This window comes from Thunnus maccoyii, chromosome 16 (assembly GCF_910596095.1).
Source record: "Thunnus maccoyii chromosome 16, fThuMac1.1, whole genome shotgun sequence".
NCBI classification, from domain to species: domain Eukaryota; kingdom Metazoa; phylum Chordata; class Actinopteri; order Scombriformes; family Scombridae; genus Thunnus; species Thunnus maccoyii.
Window position 1 is genome coordinate 26022306 of NC_056548.1, and position 15990 is coordinate 26038295.

General features: G+C 39.4%; 1 long non-coding RNA gene and 1 other non-coding gene across 2 annotated transcripts in view; one reads left to right on the plus strand and one right to left on the minus strand.

Moving 5' to 3' along the window:
- LOC121913990 overlaps positions 1-15990 on the plus strand; it is a 29486-nt gene that overhangs the window by 442 nt on the left and 13054 nt on the right. Inside the window, exons 2-3 of the long non-coding RNA XR_006100429.1 lie at positions 435-486; positions 1883-1942. This is a non-coding gene — a long non-coding RNA (uncharacterized LOC121913990). The remainder of the gene's footprint in view (positions 1-434; positions 487-1882; positions 1943-15990) is intronic.
- trnas-gcu lies at positions 1300-1381 on the minus strand. Its single transcript has one exon. It is a non-coding gene; the product is annotated as a tRNA-Ser (tRNA).

Sequence of the window (15990 nt, forward strand, 5' to 3'; positions counted from 1 at the left end):
AAGTACACCCTGTCGTGTAATATCGCTTAATTTTGCTCGCAGTGTTTTTTATATCTCTACAAGTAAAGCCGGGATTGAACAGATGGCCCCACAACATATTCTCAGTGCCCCAGCCTGTATTAGGCCTACATCCAACCTTTTTAGATTTAATTTGACTGCTGTTCCATAACATAAACAACCATAATATAGTTTTGACCTTATCATGTAGATCATTAGTCTTTCATCAAAGTGCACTCCCAAGAATTTGAATTCTTTTACTCTCTCAATTGCTTGTCCACACACAAATAAACCCTGACATTCAGGTTTTTTTATTACCTACGAAATATTTGGCTTTTTTCACTGAAATCTTGAATCCCCACTTTTCACTGCAATTAGCTGTTTTGTTTAAGGCTTCCTGCAGTCGCTCAGTTGTTTTGTTTAATGTTCTTTTCCAGATTGCATCTTCATCTGCAAGCAGAGAAAGTCCAAAACCAGTCTCAACGTCTTGTAAGATATCATTTATCATTATAGCACTGGGCTGATTACACTTCACTGGGGTGTTCTATAATCAATATCTGTGCTGGACCCACATACAGTCTATGTGCTGGCTGCACAAAACTCACATCGCAAAAAAACTGTGTTGCATGTCACATGACTGTATACAGTAGTGACGCCTGCTGCACTCACGTACCCTGCTATCGCTGAGGAAACTGGTGTGGGCTCCAACCTGTCTGCATGTTAACACTAATAATATCTGCATGAATACATCCTTAACTGTGGATGGACAGACTATTAGCCGTTTTATATGATAGGTTTAACTGAGAAGAATGCTTTATTAGTTACTATTGTGTCTTTACATCCATGCTTTACACTCGTGGAATTGACTGATTGTGTGTGTGTGTGTGTGTGTGTGTGTGTGTGTGTGTGTGTGTGTGTGTGTGTGTGTGTGTGTATTTACATGTGCGTGTGCGTGTTGACAATGATGAGTATTTGCTGCGCTCCAGTGGCCACAGTGAGGAACTACAATTCACATTCTTTGAGTGGAAATTATAGAAACATAATACTGAATATTACCATCATTCTCACAAGTACCAGTATTTATTGTCATGTCAGTATCTATATTCACAATACACACTTTCGTGGGGTGCAAACGATATCCATTTTGATTATTTTATTTAGAAAATTGTCACGTGTGTTAGTGTTGACGGCGTTGGAGTGCATGTACGGTACATTTCGGGACGGAATGTCTTCCAGGTGTGTTTTATTTGGCGCGTGTTTATGCGGCTCGTGGAAATCAAGCGCATGAAAACAGATATTTATCGACGAGGATGGGATTCGAACCCACGCGTGCAGAGCACAATGGATTAGCAGTCCATCGCCTTAACCACTCGGCCACCTCGTCTGTACGCTCTCCCCCTCACAGTACTGATCTGTCACAAATTGTACAACCCTGATTAGATAGGCTGCCATCATTGGGATAGTTTTGGGAGAAGTTTGGCATGAGAGGTGTGTGCTGTTGGTTCTCAGAGAATGTGGTTCATTAGCAGGCAAATCATTTATCACGGGTGTGATTTGCAGCATTGTCTTAAAACACAGCCATGTTTAGATTTTATAAATGGTCTAAAATGGACAGACTTGCTAGTTTACAGCAGTTTATATCTGAAGCTGCCCAACTAACATATTGTGTTAACTTTCTGTACCTTTAAATTGGGATTATGGCTGCTGCTAGCATGTCTCTGATGGCAGACTTTCCCTAGCTGTAGTGTTGAAGCACTGATTCCCCAAATGATATGTGGCAGGGGGCTTAACGGTCCCTTCCAGTTTGTAATTGTGATGTGATCAGTTGTAGTAATATGGTTTTGTTTTCAGTGAATTCATGTAAACCACCTATTCTCTCTTTCAGGTATGTAGACCAACTTTTAACACATCCCCACAACAATCACTCTCAAGGACCAGTGGTGATGTATGTTATATATATATAGCACCACCAACCCACAGATAAATAGATAGATATATATAGAAAATGTACACTTTTGGAGTATGTGTTATCATATAATGTAGGCTACACATAACTGGGTCAAATGGTTATCAGTTACTGCACTTCACAGAGCATCAGTGAACATTGTGGTTAACAACAAAGTCACAGTGGTTTTCACAGCTGCTCTAAACTGTCAGCAAACACTCTTCAGAATACTTCCATGTACCAAAACATCATATACAGTATACATCATATAGATATAATCTCTATAGCTAATCACATTGTCCATATATCAAATCTGAAACTGTGTGCAGCCTGTCTGATAACACATTCATGGGTAGATTGTATTGTAGTTTCTGTTATTCCAAAAATGGGCACAAATTCTGGGCCGCTCCATTTTCCCTGAGTAAATCCAAGTGTGAAGCATGGGTATGCCAGCTGCATGGTTACTAATTCCAGCCTTGGCCAGCCATGTGCCCACACCTTGTCATATCCCAATCAAATAAGGTCAGTTAACAGCCAACAGTCTTGCCAAAACAATACATTTTTTGGTGAGAACAGCCATAATCATTTAAACCACTCAAGCACATTAAAGCACATTAACATACTGCTTCACCTGCTGTCTAAAGCTAAATCAGCCACAGAATAGACATGACAGAGGAAAAAACAAAGAACTACACTAATACAAAAAGAATTGCATTCATAATTTTCTGTATAGTATTACTGAGGATGGCTTGATTTACAGTCTCTGCACTTGCCAAGGTGTGCCCACCAAGGCCTCAGAACATATACTGTATATCTCTTTAACACAATTTGCTTCTCAAATGCATAATGTCCAGGCAGGAGGCACAAAGAGCTGCACTCAAGGTCGCCATTTAACAACTGATGAAGGCTGTACCATCTTTTTATCGTGAATGTTTCATTTTTAAACCAGCAAGAACTCTTTAAAGCTTTCACTTATGGAAACGTCTACACTTGAAAGCTCTAGGCTATGAGCTACAGCTGATAAAACCATTTCACATTAGTACTCTTGCTGATATTTAAACCTCTCATCTACTAATATTTTGCAGACAAACCTCTCTTATTCCTACAGTAACATGATTGATAGCGGAGACAAAGGTTATAATGAGCACCTGCAAGAAATGTAGAGTCAGATGGCCACAAGGCTAAATCATCCTCCTTGCTTCCAAATAACTGATGTAAAAAGTGCAATCAATGACAGCGACATAATAAAAATGTCACCAGCAGTAAGTCAAAATCAAGTCCAGCCAAAGGCAGAATCTAGGTGTATTGTGTAAAATAATACACCAGATGGCGCCACACTTCACCAAGAGACTGCCTACACTCCACCTGGCGTCACCTGGAGGGTGTTTAATAAAACTGGATTAGAGAGCTGTGGCCAGATAGCTGTGAAATGATGATGCTGTACCCTGATATGACTCATCTGAACTCAAGCAAACAAAACTGAACAGCAGGAGGAATATATCTATTTTAGTTTGACAATGGCGCTTAGTGTGTGTGAAATAACCAAGGGAGGCTCACTGTCCTTTATTTCAAGGTGAACCTAACACTTGCAGCATCAGCAGGAAGATCAGACGTCATGTGGATGTGTCATATCAGCTGGCACTACTTGCTGGTTTATAGAAGGAAACAGAACTGTGTGTGAAAGCTGGACACAGACCAGAAGAGACCTTTAAGCACAGTTGACTCACAGGAGCTGAGTGATGAAATTGATTCTTTGCCATAAAACAAATGATGAATGACGCAAGTTGCTGAACTTATGATTGTTTATACCTCACTTTAGTAGCAGCCAAATATTTCACTTGTATTAACATTTTGGATATATTTCTCCATATTCCGCCTCTGCATTTACACTATCTGCCACTTTTACTCCCTTAAGGGGTTCAACATGTTTGTGATCCAGACATACAAACACTGTCAGACAAGAACCAGATGACATGTCAGGTAAATTGGATCCTTGCTGTTTACTTTTGTTTATGTTTCAGCTGATAATCATCAAGACCATGAGCGTTTTTCCTCATCTGAGCAGAGAAGTAAGTCCAGTCACAGATAGACCATCAGGTTCTGATGTAATGACAGCTTCCCTTCGGGCCTTAACACTTCAAACATCATGAGATCAAAGAAATGACCCAGAATGTGGTAAAGATTAACTTCAGATTAATTTCAGAGATTTGACAGATTGATCTGAATATGTTCCATATATTCCACCAGCAAAATGTGATGTGACAGCGTTCAAACAAAACAAACACGCCAAAAATTGGTCATGAAAACAGGATAGCAGCAAGTCAGTCTAGAGTGATCCCAGGTTCTACTTTAAAGAATAAGGCTGATGATTTTCTATGTTTTTCTATATTTTTCTTACTGTCAACAAATCTCACATGCAGACCCAAACCAATAATGAACTGATCTACTAACAAGTATTGTGTGTTTATCGAAAGCCTGATATATCTCATTCCTCTGAGTTGTAGCTGTTGTTAAAAACTCATCAATGAGTCACAATGCTGCGTTGGGTGACATGTTCCTTCACCACAACAAATTATGGACACGTTAGTTTGTTTAGAAATGGCTCCAAAAACTAATAACAGTGATCCCGTTTCCAGTCTAGTTCCATTTAAGGCAGATGCCACTGAGCATGTGCGGGAACGCAGTTCTGTTGACAGAGCTTCACCAGCTTGTTGTGCTACATATCACAACCTCTTGACTTTTGTTATATTCTGTTTTGGTGTTTCCTTTTTACAACACCAGGTTGATCATTTGATTGGCAGGCACCTGTGGACTTGTGGGCTAAACCTACATAGGCAGGCCTGTTTGTTTAGCTCCCTCTCCCTGCTGCAGCCGCACCTTTGTGGTGCTTAGTATATGCTTTTCATTTATCTATTAATTTATTTCAATAAACCTTCATGCAGTAAACTTCTTTCCTGGTATTGTATCCATTATTGTGTTTGGCATCCAAGCCAACCTTAACATAATAATGGACACAATTTTCCTCTTCCCATATTGAAGACTGCATTGAAAGGGTAGGAACTGCTTGCTATGTGATAAAGCTAGATTTGCTTCAAGGCTACTGGCAAGTACACAGAGCTTCTGATATCTCCATCTTTGCCACTCCTGACAACTTCATTTCTTCCTTTCTTTCAGTACGCTGTGATGGTGTTTGGCATGAGTAACACCCATGCAATCTTTCAGCGACTCATGTGGAAAGTGTTGTCTGGTGTGGCTAACTATGAGGTCTATTTAGATGAGGTAGTAATGTATTCACCTGACAGGGAGAGCCACATGAATACTGGCTGTTTTCCAAGGCCTTGAAAATGCCTCACCGACCCTGAACCTTGGTAAGTGTGAGTTTGGAAAGGCCACAATCACTTATCTTGGCAAGGAAGAAGGTCGAGGACAGGTTCGCCCCTTGCAGCCAAGATAAGTGCTGTTGCTGAGCACCCAGCTCCCACCACCAAACATCAGCTGTGCCGTTTCCAAGGGTTAGCAGGTTACTGTAGAGCATTTATTCATAACTTTGCTGCCATTGTTTCTCCCATGACTGACTTTGTCGTCCTGCTGGGAATTGGTGTGGGACTTCAGATGTGAACAAGCCTTCCAAGCTGTAAAGCCATCCTTGTGCAGCTCACCAGTTATTGCTGCCCCCAGCTTTACTATTTGGTTCAAGTTATTGACCACCCTGCCTGCAATTTTTCCAGAAAGCTCTGGCAGACCCCAGAGAAACTACAGCACTGTTGAGAAAGAAGCCCTGGCTTTGCTGTAGGCCCTGCTTGAAACATGAGATTTGTTGAAAATATAGAAAATGCCAGCCGTATCCTTTACATTTATTTTTTACTGAGGATGAGAAACTGTCATTTTTATTCCAGGGGATATATACAGTATATTATCTGTAACATGTGGTTCTCTCACCGCGCACATGATCTTTTTCCCAACATGCTAATATCACCTACAGTTACGCTAATGTCAACCTGTGTAGCCTTGTATTTATTTAGCTTTAGAATTTCTTTGACACCTAACACTCTACAAAACAATGTTAAGCTAGCTTTTAGGATTGGATCTAGACTGGTGCATCATGATAAACAACATTACATGACACTACTTTAAATCTCTCAAATTGTGTTTAAGGAATAGTTTGATATTTGGGAAATATGTGGCTTATTTGCTTTCTTAGCAAGAGTTAGAGAACATTGATACCACTCTCCTCTCTGTACAGTAAATATGAAATATTTAGTAGTAGTATAAAGCCTTTTGTCTCTCCAGAGGGAACTGTGTGAAACTGATAAATTGCCTCAAGTGATGAGTCAGTGTTGGTTGGCGCTGAAGGCTACAAGATTTAAAATGAAAGACATCTGGAGTGCGGAGTTCGAAAGAAGTGAGGTTACCAGACCTCTGTAGCCCGCTCCTCATCTCTGCTGGAGGCTAGGAGCTCTAGGTTACATTAGCTAACGTAACACACCAATCTCCAACTGAACTGTTGGCTGTGGCGGTCAAGTTGCATTGTGGATGATGCAGGAGCCAGATTCTGACAAGGAATAAGAATGTGTGGACTAAAGAAAAAGATATCTCTGACTCTGAACATTGAACATCATTCTGAACATGTGTCTCACCTGCAGTTTTTACGCCAGTTTGCTACACACAGCCTCTTGCCTGTTTACGGTAAGCTCTGCATTGTAAACAAGCCAACCAGCCAACAGTTTGCGAGGCTGGGATAGAGATGCATGACGGGATGGTTGTGTAATGCACCCCTGAGCAGGCAAAATGACATATACTGGAGCAGGAAGGCAGATAGAGGAGAGGAATGAGAGGAGAGTGGAGAGCTGTTCAGGGCGGGCTGGAAAAACAGAGCGTGCCTTCTCCACAACAGCAACAGAGGGGATCAGTTATTTTCCTGACATGCAGCCATGGACTGATGGTGACGACTCGGTGTGATGGACCAAAAACACTCAGCAGTGTAGTAAACATCGTGGAACAACCTAGGTACTGGATGTGCCTCTAACTATAAATCTATAATATCAGTCATATCAATATCACTTATAAATATCAGGCAGCAGCTCACTAACATTTTTCACCTTGGTGGTTTCTTGAGATCTTGTGATTCCCCTTCCCACTAGAGCAAAGGGAAACCCTGAAAATCCTCTGCATATAAACGGGAATATTAGTGGAATATTCATTTTCATTAGCCATGTAAATAGCTTAGTAGGAATATTGTCTTTTTTGGAATAAAGGCAAAAACCACAATATTTTGTGCATGTAAACATAGTGAGACAAGAGGTGCCCAGCCCATCATGCTGATCAACAACAATGCTGTTCTAAGGCTGAGCACAGACAGTAGTGGACACCCGTTTCCTATGGTGAAATAAGGAGTTGTGAGTTTACAGACAGGACTTTAAGATGGAATAATTATGATCTGGCAGCTGGAAGCCAAAGTCAGAGGCATAAATGTGTCGATTGGTAGGGATGAGGATTGGGTGCATAATGTCCAAGCCATGAGTGTTCCTGGCTCAGGGTTCAGGACAGGTGTCTAGCAGGACTCAGGTGAGGAACCCTCCCATCAGGAACCTTGAGAAGACATGTGGGAGGTGGAGGGCTTTGAGATACAGAGCATACTGTAAGAGACAGGTGGCATAGCTTCCTGAACTTCTGACTAGATTCCACATAGTACAAACTACAACAAATAGTGTGATTCTTCTCAAGGTTATACCTGACAGCGCATATCTTCCCAGATACAGTTTCTTTAGACTGAATATCTTCACTCTGATCTAACGGTATGCAACTTTTAATAAAGCATTAAGGATAAAAGCTACTAAAAGATCATCTGTTCCCGATTTCTAGCTTAGACAGCTGGGAAAATATCACCTCTGGAAGACAGACATTTATTGTTTGTGGAAATACAAAGCCATTTTAAACCATATCTCCTGCAGGCTGGTTAGAATTTTAATAAGCATACTGAAAAGAAACAGGACATAATATGTATGTTTACAAATACTAATATGAAATTTCTGTTCATCTCTTGAAGGGATAGGTCTCCCATTTTACATGGTGAGGAGAAAATTATAGAAACAACATGACTTGAGGTCATTGAGCTACACCAAAGCAAATGACTCAACATGTAAAATCAATAAACATACAGTAAAGTAACACCATCAGTGACTGAGGGTGCAGTCACAGATGTTATTTTTATGCTCATTCTTTCCTGAGCCATGTACCTCTGCTGTACTATATTCAACAAGACAGTTATATAATTATGGTACTTAAGTATCATTGAATTCCCCCTCTCATTTAGTTAAATTAAGTCTTTTACCAAAATGTTTTTTGCTCCAAAATCTTTTGCTGTTTTCTTTTCACTGATTTGTGATTTCTACCAGGCAAGATGTAGCAGCCGAGTCATGATCAAAAGTGGGTGCTTATATGCATGAAGTGGCGAAGTAATGCAAAACTCAGTAGCTGAAATTAAATTTTAAAAAATTGCGTTGGTGTAATTTGAAATACATACAAATATTATATTCAATATTTAATATTGATGCAGTTTAAAGCTGCACTAATCAATATTTTAAACATTGTGGATACATAGTCAAATAACTATGTATTGTGAAAGGTGGTTTGTCTCATGTCTAGATAACATCCAGATGTAATTGAATGCACTTTCATTTACACTTAGCAACTTTAATGCATGTGTCTCTGTTAGCCACGTTACAAATAAGAGTTTTGGAGTCTTGATTTTCCTGGGCCACATGTAAATCAGGGTAAGCCTTCCTCCAGTGTAGAGTGATGGTAATGCAGACAAAGAATAACATATGCACTTTCGCTGTTTAGTTGGCACAAAATCAGTTTAGCCAGCTAGTTAATGACTATCCATAAACTTCAAAATTTCAATCCAACCCTTCATTTGCATTTTAGATGCATTGTTTGGTATCTGACAGCTAACTAACCCAAGACACGTGTGGCTAAGTGTAAACAAGGTCTCAAATATTTCCTTTAGGAGTTGGTGGAGCAAAACAGAGCTAAAAAGAGAATGAAAATTGACTTACATTTGTCAAAAGGCCAGAAACACAACTTATAATGAATGCTAATATCACTGTCTGCTTGATGTTTAAATAGGCAACTGTCAACTTATAAGGTGATATGTCAATATGGTAATAACAGCTTGCTGCAGTGCCCCCAAGTGGCCAAGAAACATACTAATGCAATTTTAAATTTTACCATTGGGTCACACATATTGGGGTGAAGCTAATCAAAAAAAAAAAAAAACGATTTTATAATAAAGAAGTTAAAAATTTGGGGGCAGGGTGAAATTTAAGGTGGCTAAACTTACATCACATCTCCACTCTGCCTTTTATATGTACTGCTTCATGTGAAGCTAGCTAACATAGTGAGGCAATGCATGTTGGCGACAACAATGCAGTTTTCAATTATGCTCTTCTGTCTGGAAGAAATTGCATCCACTTTATCTTTGAGTTAGTTCCATATTCAAATTCCTGCAGAAGGTGACTTTTTATTATCCGCTTCATCCAATAAAACATGTCTTTACCAGCATCTCATACATCCACTCTCTGTACAGTACATGTCTGTATAATCCTGGGCAGTTCAGTCTGAATTTGTTCAGCACTGTCCATTTCCTGCAAAATCCTGAAACAACAGTCAGGATTTTTTGGAATGATTTGACCAGGAGACAAATTTGGAGGTGCTTCACTGTGATAAAAGCTCCAGTCGGCATTATGTAACACATCTTTTAAAGTCCCAGTCCGCTATCTGCCAGGTTTCTGCAGGGAGGGGAACGCACGCTTTACACACACACAAGCACAGTTTGCTGTGATGGCCAACATATCAGCCCACACTGCTTCTTTCTCTGAGCTCTAGCCCAGGTTTAAAATAGCTCTGCTCCCTCTCAGGTCTTTACCATGATATTTGTGATGGTCTTATATAATCGGCACCTCCTGATCTTCTCTTCCTCTTCATCCTAGTGCTTGTATCCCATTCTGCCTGCCTATATCTGTTTCTCTCACTCTCCCCTCCATAGCTTTGACAGAGGGAGTAAGAGAAAATTGTCAGAGTAATTTTCATGGCAGATATTTTTTGTCTGCTCCAGCCCAGACAGGCTGGCAAACATAGAAATGCATTTTGTTGCTGCCTTTGTCATGTGGTGACTGAGGTTTAAAAATGCCTTAAATGTAAAAGATGTCAATATGCTAATGGACCTGATTTGACTCATCTTACGTGTACCAAAGACCTTGTTTATTTTGTGACAACTTCATCTCTTGCTATCCCCAACAAAAGAAACATATTGTACATTGACATATAATATTTGATCTCAACTCAGCCTGGCAAATTCCATGATGCATGTAGGTGGCACAAGTAGGTAAATGTTCTCATATAGCTCATGATGATAATAAGAACCCTGAGTAAAAGCTGGCAAGTGTGAGTGTGTGTGCTGTGTGGTGTGTGGTGTGTGGTGTGTGTGTGTGTGTGTGTGTGTGTGTGTGTGTGTGTGTGTGTGTGTGTGTGTGTGTGTGTGCGCGTGCGTGTGCGTGTGGTGTGTGTGTTAGATTCTGAGATTCAGCAGCTCCTTTCGTCCTTCTCTCTTAACACATGCAGTGCATACAAACAGCTAGCACCCACACACATACACACACACACACACACACACACACACACACAAACACACATGCATAGACAATGACCAAAACCAGCAGCCACCCACACACATACACACACACCCACACACTGTCAAACTCACAACAATCCAAAGGAGAAAGACACCTAACTGAGAGAGAGGCACAGAGAAACACTTATGGAATGAGTACTTTCATACTCAGCCAGTCCCTCTGTTAACATTAATATGTATGATAATCACTGAAAGAATGATGATGACAGGGCTAAACTTAATTATTTGCTGTCTCTCCCTGCAGCAGGCAAGTTTAAATGTAGGCACTTTGTTAATGGTCACTGCAGACACAGAAAGCCATCAATGCCTGGTCAATGGGAAGATAAAGGGCTGTGTTTTTATGACACTACATGGTGGTGCTGTGGCATTTTCACTTGGCACATGCAGCTTTTATACTCATTTGTTCCCAGTTGATATTGTGGTAATTCACCATGAATATGACTGCATATAAACAGAAAAAACAAGCTGTCATGCTCAGAAAACCTGCCCTGAATTATCAGGCAGTGTAGTGCAGCCACCCACCTGCTCAGACCAGTCAGAAGCACCTGGTGTAAAGCAAAGTGCTGTTCTGTACTGGTTAGATGAACAGAACATGAACAGATCCTCCCACCAGCTACAGTATTTCAGTGAGACGGTTCTCTCCAGAAAAACAACAGTATCATTTGCTCAAACGCTGAACATGATCTATGACGAGGAAAAACTTGATCTCTTGTAGCTGTGCGAATAATAGAGTGTTGTGTCCTAAAAGCAAAGGTGCAAGTACTGTGATCAGTGTATGGTGGTGATGCATTAGGGTCATTATTGGTATTCAGTGCACAGCTTTTGAATTTTTTCTTGTATTATCATGAAAGGGACATGTAAAACATCTGAAAAGTTATTTTGGTCAAGCTCAGGCATATACAGTATATTTCAGCATTTATTAAACAAAGTGAATAAAATGGTGGATAAATAATGTTTACCCTGTTAGGGACAGTTTGAAATACTAATTTAAATTCATGTGCAATGTGTATATTATTTAAGAAAATATATGTCCATGTATCCTCTTAAAAGTGTATTAGTTGATCATTTATTTAAAAAAAAAAAAAAAAAAAAAAATATATATATATATATATATATATATATATATATATATATATATATATATATATATATATATATATATAGTACTGATTTTCTCACCAGCACCTCATTTTACCTTTTCATTTTCAGCTACATACAGTAAATGCATACAAGTATTTATTTGTTTATTTTTAAAATCATTGACCCTTCAATACTATTTCATTTGCATTGAAATATTGATTACATTTTCTAACAATATTCAATTATTGTAAAAAAAAAAACACACACACACTCCTTAACACAGGGGACAAAATACCAACGTTATTTTAACTTGGACAAGGAATTTTATAAAAATGTCACAAGGAATTACATAAAATGTCATAGCATGTACCATTAAAACAATCAACAACATGGATTTATTTTGCAGAAAAATTCATCAAAGTCCCGACCACACACCGAAGCCATGATATCTCAGAACTCCTCCCCTCTGACAGACGCTACAGAGCCCCAGAACAACTAAGCATAAAACTGTTTTTCCACATCTTCCTGATGGGCCGAAAATTAATTCACCAACAAGCTCATTTTGATAATATCATTAAAACATAAAACAGTGAAAAAAGTCAACAATATGGATATATGTCAGAACAATCAACTTGTATTCCAACACATACATAGCCTACCTCTACATACCATATTCCACGTCAGTTTGTCTAGTTGGAGTGATCTTTTATTATTAACACATAATTTTGTCATCAGTGTACAAGCTAATATCATCTCGTGGACTATCCCATCATACTACCTGGTAGCCAGGACAGGTGCTCATGGCCCAGTGCATTTTCATCATCCCCTTTGCATCTGTCAGCAGGAGCAGAATAGACAGTATGTATACTGCATATGTATACAGTAAATATACACAGTACACACCCTCCTCAGTGTTGAAGATGAGTTTAATTGATGTCTGACAGGCCCTCAGCTTTTCAAATAACAACGATGGGTCAGACCCATCCTCTCCCAGACTCACCATCTGGTCTCCTATGCCATGACTGGCCAGAAAAAAAGGTGCCAGCTGGCTTCTTTGAACCTTCGGTGGAATGGCTCTGTAGCCAACAGGTAGAAAACTGCCCTTTTGTTTGTAAGGGGTAGCCAGCCCATTGCTTAAAAAATGCAGCTGGTCCACATCTGGAAACTCTTTTTTCATAATTTTCAGCACAGGAACCAAGTGTGCCCAGATAACATGAGGGTCATGGCGCCTGAATGGGGAGATAGTGCAGCAGGTAATTGGTTCATTTTTTCTGGCTGTATAGAGTACGGTGTGTGGAGAGTAGCCTGTTGGTGAGACCCTTTTGAAATGCACCAACTGTATTTCCTGGTTGTGTTTGCATGTGTAATTCTCGCTGAAGTCCACATGTATTAAGCACTGGTTGGATGCCAGATTTTCTTTAAGATGTCGGTAGATTACATATTGTCATCTAATGTTGAATATGTGCTTTCAGAACTTGAAGAGTCATGAAGTTGACTGTTGTTCTGTTTCAGTGCTTGTCACCTCCTTTTTGACAGTTATGGTGATCCTCTTGTCATCATCTTGGTTTCTATTTTCCATTATCCATTGCTTGAACACAATGTATGTATTGCATGGCATCTTCAATGTTGCAGGGACATGGAGAAGGCATTCCTGGCAATCACCATAGGCACAGTCTTTGGATTTCAGGTCTCCCATAGTTGCATGACATATCCTCGATGTTTGCACTGGATGTAATTTCATAATGGTAGAGGGCATCTGCAGTGAATTGTAAACTTTCATACGTCTTTCATTGGCAGGTCTCATGATCTGCATTGATGGGGGCCCCAACCCAAAATGGCCTGAATGCATAATGTACAGTTCCACAAATTCAAGAGGAGTATATTTCAGAACACAGGTTTACATGACAGAAATGTCCTGTTATGATGGATGAATGAAGTCTATTATTAGGATAGCTGAATATAATGTATACACTGTACTGATCAAGCTAATATCCTCTGTAGTTTTATTGAACTGTAGGGTCCACTTTTGCAGACTTAAGGATGGGTTTGATCATAGATTTATTCCACACAGATGGAATAATACCATTCTAAAAGCATGTTTGGTACAGACAATGTAAAATATTCATTAAATTAGGAATGATCTCGTTCAGGGTTTCCTACACACCTACAGCTTTATTTGCTTTAGCTTTATCTACCGCTTTCTGCACCTCCTCGAGTGATCTCATTATTCAGCATTTGATTTTGGCAAAGTGCTGTATTACTCATCCCGTTTTCAAGCTCACATTTTACTTTACAAATATCATTAAAGAATCAAACATCAAATAAAGATGAGCTATTACATGCATACACATACCTTTAATCTGTTTCCCACCTCTTCAATATCTGGCCAGTCTCAAAAGAAGATTCGCCATTTTCCATTAAGATCTGTGTTTGAATCAACTTGCTCTTTTATGGCCCCAATTTACTTATTTCCCTCCAAAATTTCTGAGCTTTCAGAATTGTAAATATTCTAACAGGAGAGTTTGTCCTCTTTTAAAACATCTCTTGAAAAACCTTAGCTTTCTATCAAAATTAGATTGACATTTATATTATTATTTTTAGAATCCTTCACTTGCTCTGGCCCTTACACTAAAGAAACGTTTCTCTGCTAAGCACAAGTCAACCCATAACTTGTTTAATTCGTCCATCCAATATGGTTGCTTTATTCTGTAGTGCTTCTTTAACACATCCTGTTTTACTGCAGAGTATTTATCCATTTCTTTATACGTAAGGTCACAAAATTAGTCATAACATTGATCAACATTCTCCTGTGTTTCCAGCCATTTTCCAATTGATCTATGACCTCAAGAAGAGCTTTATGGCATATCTCTGAAGAAACAAAATAAACAGGAAAATTTCTATTTTGCCTTTTCACTTGTTGCTGAGAGCCTACCATAGTGCGGTTAGTAAATCATTTTCCTGTTTGGAAATGTTGACACAGCACTGACTGGTCACAAAGTCCACTATGATTATCAATCAAATTAAGTCTGCAATACAACTATTCATGTCACCACTAATATAGACAGAGTCTACATCATTGGAGTACATCAGTTTCAATAAAATGGCTAAAAAGTATATCTGTATTCCAACCCCATGTTGAGGTTTCTGGGGATTTCAGCAATTTTCAACTCAGTCATTTCCATTCTAGAGCTCAGATGCCCACTTCAAGCTCCAAATTCAATCACAATTCTTGGGCTGTTCTTTCTACCTCTTTCGAGATATCTTGGCTCAGCTTCTCCAGCAATCTATACAGACTGTCAGTTTTATTGTGGACTCTCTTTTCCACTGTGTTTTGCATTACGCAACTTCAGTCCATTCATTAATGCAGAGTTGCCACTTTTCTCAGAGTCAGAGTCTTTTGTCTTTCTCAAATGGGGACAATTCAAACCTCAAAATAGGCACTCAGGCTTTGCAAGACAGTTTGACAAATCTAACAAAAACAGTATTACACAAGTTATTTGTAAATTTGCAGACAATAGAGAGACAAAGAATGCTCATGCCGCCATCTGGCCATCCTATCCTATCCTCCTATGAATTTCATCCATTTCAAGTTGTGCGCTCAGTCACGACAAAGTTTTCTCTTTGTGTTTCTTGATTGGGCTTTAGCTTGAAGGCACTGCCTAAAATAAACAGAATGCAGCATATAGTTATTCTTCACACGGGGTTTTGCTGTAGGTACATTTTACTAATGGCATTAAGATTACATATATTAAATCCATTACAAAATCAGTTTGAGAATAGTTTAGCACTTTACTTTGAGACCTATGTTCACTGTGTGGGCTTGCAGGTGGAGTGTACTCTTGCTGCAATCTCACTTCAGGTCTCTTTTTCTCTGTTTGAATCTTTCTATTTCTTCCTTTCTTCCTTAGAGTGACAGCCTGCGTGTCAACAGTGTTGAACCTTGTTCCCGTTTCCGAAATTCTGAAAGATTCAAGATCCCATTTACATCATTTGAATAATTCAGCTCAGAAAGATGTCATTCGTTTGATTAAAAACATCCCTCTGTTTTCAGACACTCCATCCTGCACCACTCCCATGATATTAATGTTGGTGATCATCCCCCAATGAAACAGCACGCTTACTGGGTTAATCTTGCTAAACGTGCTCTGCTCCTGCTGGACCTCTGCTCACCTATATGCTGGAAAATGGTTTAGCTGTCCCCAGCTCCAGTGCATGCAGTTCTCCATGTCTGCTTGTACCCAAACCTGATGACACATTTTTGTTTTCCTCTGCCCCA